The sequence below is a fragment of the Cornus florida genome, unplaced genomic scaffold (assembly GCF_030987335.1).
Source record: "Cornus florida cultivar Cherokee Brave unplaced genomic scaffold, ASM3098733v1 CherokeeBrave_3.0.0_Hap2_Chr03, whole genome shotgun sequence".
Lineage (NCBI taxonomy): Eukaryota > Viridiplantae > Streptophyta > Magnoliopsida > Cornales > Cornaceae > Cornus > Cornus florida.
This window is the reverse complement of record NW_026775573.1, coordinates 47578149-47583980: the sequence shown is the minus strand read 5'-3', so window position 1 is coordinate 47583980 and position 5832 is coordinate 47578149.

Below are 5832 nucleotides of genomic sequence, written 5' to 3'. Positions count from 1 at the left end.
CTTGATACTGTTCATATTTCTCTGACTGGTAATGTGTTTAAACAATAAACATTGTCTTTATGCTTTGGATTTATGCTATCCGCGAAAACGCAAGGATGGTAGGAAGAAGGAGATCCTTTTAACAGTTTAGTTGATATCGCAGGATGATTCATATGGACAATGATTTAACTGTTAAATGAACCCTCCTTGCCTTTTACTTGCCTGCAGTAGACGTATACATACTCTTTCCTTCTCGTGTGTCCTTGATGTGGGGTGGATCATGATGAACTTATGATATATCCGCATCCACAGGGTATTAAACACTTGGAGTCCAGAGGAAAGAGTTCTGATCCGGGCACCAGAGGTCTAAAGCGAATTATTCCTCGGCACTGAGTGTGGAGGAATATTGCTGAATAGGACACTTAGGGTCCAAATCTGTCTCGGACACTTAGGATTCGAGGCGAATTATCCCTCGGCACTGAGTCGTGGAGGACTAGTGCTGAATAGGACACTTAGGGTCCGAAGCTGTCTCGGACACTTAGGATCCGAGGCGAATTATACATTCCCTGGCGTGGAGCCGGAGGGGAGGTTTTGCCGAGCCGGACACTTAAGGTCCGAGGCGAGACTTTCGCCGAGCCGAACACTTAGGGTCCGAGGCGAGATTTTCGCCGAGCCAGACACCTAGGGTCCGAGGCGAGATTTTCGCCGAGCCAGACACCTAAGGTCTGAGGCGAATGACCTACTCTCCGGCGCTGAGCCTGAGGGGAGGTTTAAATGAATCACTCCTCGGTGCTGAGCCAGAGGGGAGGTTTTGCCGAGCCGGACACTCAAGGTCAGAGGCGAATGAACTACTCCCCGTCGCTGAGCCTGAGGGGAGGTTAAATGAATTACTCCCCGGCACTGAGCCTGAGGGGAGGTTTTGCCGAACCGGACACTCAAGGTCCGAGGCGAATGAACTACTCCCTGGCGCTGAGCCTGAGGGGAGGTTAAATGAATTACTCCCCGGCGCTGAGCCTGAGGGGAGGTTTTGCCGAACCGGACACTCAAGGTCCGAGGCGAATGAACTACTCCCCGGCACTGAGCCTGAGGGGAGGTTTGTTTTATATTTTTCCTCAAACCACTTATCATGAGACCGAGGATTCAAAAATGACAAGAGGCTAAGAAAGCGAGTACCAGTGGCTGTGAAGTTTTCCATTTGTTGACTTTGGAGACCTGCCTCCTCCACTGATACTCCCTTCTTGGCAACCAAATGTTGTGGACCACGCATATATGAACCGCATTTCTTTTCTATTTCTATCCGATGTGGGACATAGACTAAATTTTGTCAAAAAGGTCGGTGTAAGGAATGCCTCTGGTATTGAGCTTGACAGCCTTAAATACCAGTGGGCCCTCCTTACACCGTGATTAACTATTTGAATATTTCCATATATAACAGAATGTGGCACATACTTTTTTGTCGATGTGGGATAGAAAGGTTTAAGCACATGACATAGCTCATGTTTTGTTGTTTTTTTTTTTTTGTTTTTTGTTTTTGTTTGAAAAAATCAGATGAATGCCATGCATGCATAGACGATTTGTTTGAAAAAATCAGACGAATGCCATGCATGCATAGACAAATGCCATGCATGCATAAAAATCGCATAATCATAGAGTAGTATGGCCCCCCATTTTTATAAAAAGAAACAAAAATAGAGGAAAGTTGTACTGAATATAGAAGCAAAATAAAGAAAAGTTTGGCTGACTGTGGACATACGCAGCTTTATTTGTGAAGAAGTTGTAGCAAAATGGACAAACTTAACTAATGGAAATACCTTTTCAGGTGTATTGCGTTCCAAGGACGCGCAATGGGACGTCCGCTAGCTTCGGCCAAACGACATGCTCCTTTCCCCACTACTTCGGTAACCCTGTAGGGTCCGGTCCAATTAGGTTCCAGTTTCTTTACATGAGCTGTCTCCTGCTTCAAAACCCAATCGCCTACTACAAAGCTCCTGAATCTGACGCGCTTGTTATAACTGTTACATACCTGCTGTTGGTATGCCGTGAGACGAATTGCTGCCGCATCTCTCCTTTCGTCCACCAGATCAAGGCTATGTTCGAGTTGTTGCTCATTGTTCCCCTCTAGTACCAAGCATGTCCGAAGGGTTGGGATTATAGACTCAGTAGGAATGACAGCTTCGGATCCATATGCCATAGCAAATGGGCTTTCTCCCGTGGGTCGTCTTGGAGTGGTTCGATAGGCCCAGAGCACTTGAGGGAGATTCTCGTACCACTTTGTCTTTAATTTCTCCAATTTTTTCTTTAAGCACCCGAATATCATGCGATTAGTTATTTCAGCTTGCCCATTGCCCTGTGGATGACTAACTGCAGCCAATTTTTGCAGGATTCCATGTTCGCTAAAGAACTTCCTTGTACTTCTGTTATCGAGGTTCTTACCATTGTCCATTACGATGACTTTTGGTACCCCAAACCGGTAAATAATGTTACTCCCAATGAAATGCTTTACTTCTTCGTGGGTGACGCTAGAGAAGGCTTCAGCTTCCACCCACTTGGTGAAGTAATCCGTAGCCAGAAGCACATGCTCCTTTTTTTCATGGTTTTGGGTAATGGTCCTACTATATCAATCCCCCATTGGGCGAACGGCCATGGATTAGCCATGGCGTGCAAACCTTCGGCAGGTTGGTGCTTTATTGGACCATGGCGCTAACACTTGTCACATCTTCTTGAGTATTCCTCGGCATTCCGAGCCAAGTATGGCCAGAAATAACCTTGGGTTAGAATTTTGTGTGCAAGGGATCTTCCTCCGGAGTGGTTTCCACAATCTCCTTCATGAACTTGTTTTAGAATTGTGAGAGCCTCAGTAGGGGTTAAACACTTGAGATAGGGATCGGAGAATGACCTTCGGTACAACTGGTTATTCATGATTGCGTACTTAGCCGCGGTAAGCCTAAGCTTCCTTGCCTCAGCTTTCTAATTCGGGAGAACTCCTTCCTTGAGGTAGGCCTCGATTGGATCAATCCAGCAGGGCTCGCGCGGTACTTCCGGGATCACCATCACCTCTTGCCGGGGATTAATGCTGGGTTCTTCGAGAACATCGATTGGAACAAGCCGAATCAACTCTTCATCTGAAGATGATGCGGCTGCGGCCAATCGATCTGCTTCGGCATTTTCATCTCGTGGTACCTGATGGAACTCGATTTGATCGAACTCCCGGATAGCACTCTCTACAGCATCTTTGTACGACTTCATACGTTCCTCCTTGGGAGAATATTGCCCTGTCACTTGATTGATCACAAGCTGTGAGTCACTAAAAACTTTTAAACACCGTACCTGTAGCTGTTTAGCTAGCCGAAGTCCGGCGAGCAACGCCTCATACTCGGCCTCGTTATTAGTAGATGGGAAATCTAGCAAAATTGACTGCTGCAGCTTGGTGCCCTCGGGTGTTGTGATGTCAATCCCGGCCCCTGCCCTTTTTCGGTTGGAAGAGCCATTAACCCGTAACTCCCAGTATGGCTCTTGAAGTGTCGGTTCCTCAGGTTGATCTTCGTACTCTAGTAGGAAATCCGCTACTGACTGCCCCTTGTGAGATACCTTCGGTGCATAGGTGATGTCAAAAGAGCTAAGTTCAATAGCCCATTTTGTAATTCGACCAGACAGGTCTGGTTTAGCTAAGATAGCTCGTATAGGGTGATTTGTGAGTACCACTATACTGTGAGACTCGAAGTAATGTCGAAGTTTCCTCTTGGCATAAATTAACGCCAGGATTACCTTTTCCGTCTTGCTGTACCGTGTCTCGGCATCCGTCATCATTTTGCTTGTGTAAAAGATTGGGTGCTGAAACTTGCCTCCTTCTTTGATCAACACTGCGCTCGTTACTACAGCTGATACTGCTAAATACAGGATAAGAGTGTCTCCGGGCGTTGGAGCAGAAAGGATCGGGGGTTTTGTCATGTAGCTTTTCAATTGATTGAGAGTTTCCTGCTGCTGAGGTCCCCACATATCGTTGCTTTTGGATCAAATAGCATCAAAGAAAGGTTTATTCTTATCAGATAATCGGGATATGAACCGGCTGAGAGCCGCAATTCGGCCGGTTAGAACTTGCACTTCCCTGCGGGTTTTTGGCTCCTGGTTCTGTATGAGTGCCTTTGCCTGAGCTGGGCTTACTTCTATTCCTCTTTTATTTACGACGTGCCCGAGGAACTGTCCTGATGAGATGGCGAAGGAGCACTTGGTGGGGTTCAGCTTCATACTGTACCTTTTGAGACTATCAAAGACCTCCTAGAGGTGCTTCGGGTGGTCCTCTTTCCGTATACTCTTGACCACCATGTCATCGATATAGGCTTCAACTGTGTTCCCCAGCAGATTATTGAAAATTCTATTGATAAGTCACTGATAGGTGGCTCCGGCATTCTTTAGGCCGAAGGGCATCACTCTGTAGTAGTAAGTGCCCGTCTCTGTAATGAAAACGGTTTTCTCCTCATCTTCAGGATTCATGGGAATCTGATTGTAACCGGAGTATGCATCGAGGAATATGAGCCTCTCATAACCTGTCGTAGCATCCACCATTTGATCAATTTTGGGCAGAGGGAAGCTATCTTTCGGGCAAGCTTTGTAAAGGTTGGTATAATCTACGCATACCCTCCATTTCCCATTCTTCTTTTGAACGACTACCACATTTGAGAGCCACTGTGGGTACTGCACCACTCGAATGAATCCTGCTTGTAATAGCTTATTTACTTCCTCGGCTATTATGCGATTCCGTTCAGGTGCGAACCGTCGGTGCCTCTGCTTGACCGGCCTGAATTCTGGGTTAACCCTCAAACTATGGCATGAGACCATAGGATCGATCCCCACCATGTCCGAGTGATCCCAGGCAAAGACATCTGAATTGCCCCGAATGACCCTGATCACTGCTTCCTTCTCTTCGGCTGTGCAAGATGAGCCAATGTAGTTGACCTTCTGAGGATCTCCGAGGACTACCTCTATAGCTTCGAGGGACTCCTCGATAGGTGCTTCAGCCTCGGCTTCTTCCTCTGCCTTAAGATACTTGGGCAGAGGATATTGTAACTGCTATTTGATTACGCCTTTGGGATTCGCCTCTAACTGAGGTGATTTCGACGCCTTTTTGCTTCATGTAGCGTTAGCATGTAACATTCTTTTGCAGCCACCTGGTTTCCCCAGAGGTCGATGACTTCCCTGCCATCTGGGGATAAACACCTCATTACTTGATGAAGGGTAGAGGGGACTCCGTTCATACGATGGATCCAACCTCTCCCCATAATGAGGTTATAAGATGGATGAATCTCTGTCACGACAAAGTTCTCCTTCAGAGTCTTCTTTGCTGCAGTAACGGATAGATCGATCACCCCAAGCGGATTCACCTTAGTACCATCAAATCCCATTAAGAGGCTGGAAGTTGGCCTGATAGACGATGGTGAAACCCCCAACTGATCAAAAGCTATTTTTGTAATGATGTTGGCGCTACTTCCCGGATTTATCAGCACTCTCCTGATCATATAATTCGCTACCAGGAGGCTGATGACCAAGGGGTCCTCATGCGGGCGCTGCACTCTAGATAGATCATTGTTACCGAATCCAATGTTGATGCTGCCTGGTGCAACCGTGTTTACCGAAGACAATCTTCGTAACTTATGAGCCTCTCTCAGCCTGGATCTGTACAACTCTTCATAATCTTCATCATCCTCTGACCTTCCGTGTATAGCATGGATAACCTTTACCTGACCGCCCTCTACCCGTTGAGGGTTAACCTCCCGAGGTTTTACGTGCTCCTTCGTGGCGAGATACTCCATCAACTCTCCTCTCGCTATCATGCTTTCTACCTGTCGCTGTAGGGAC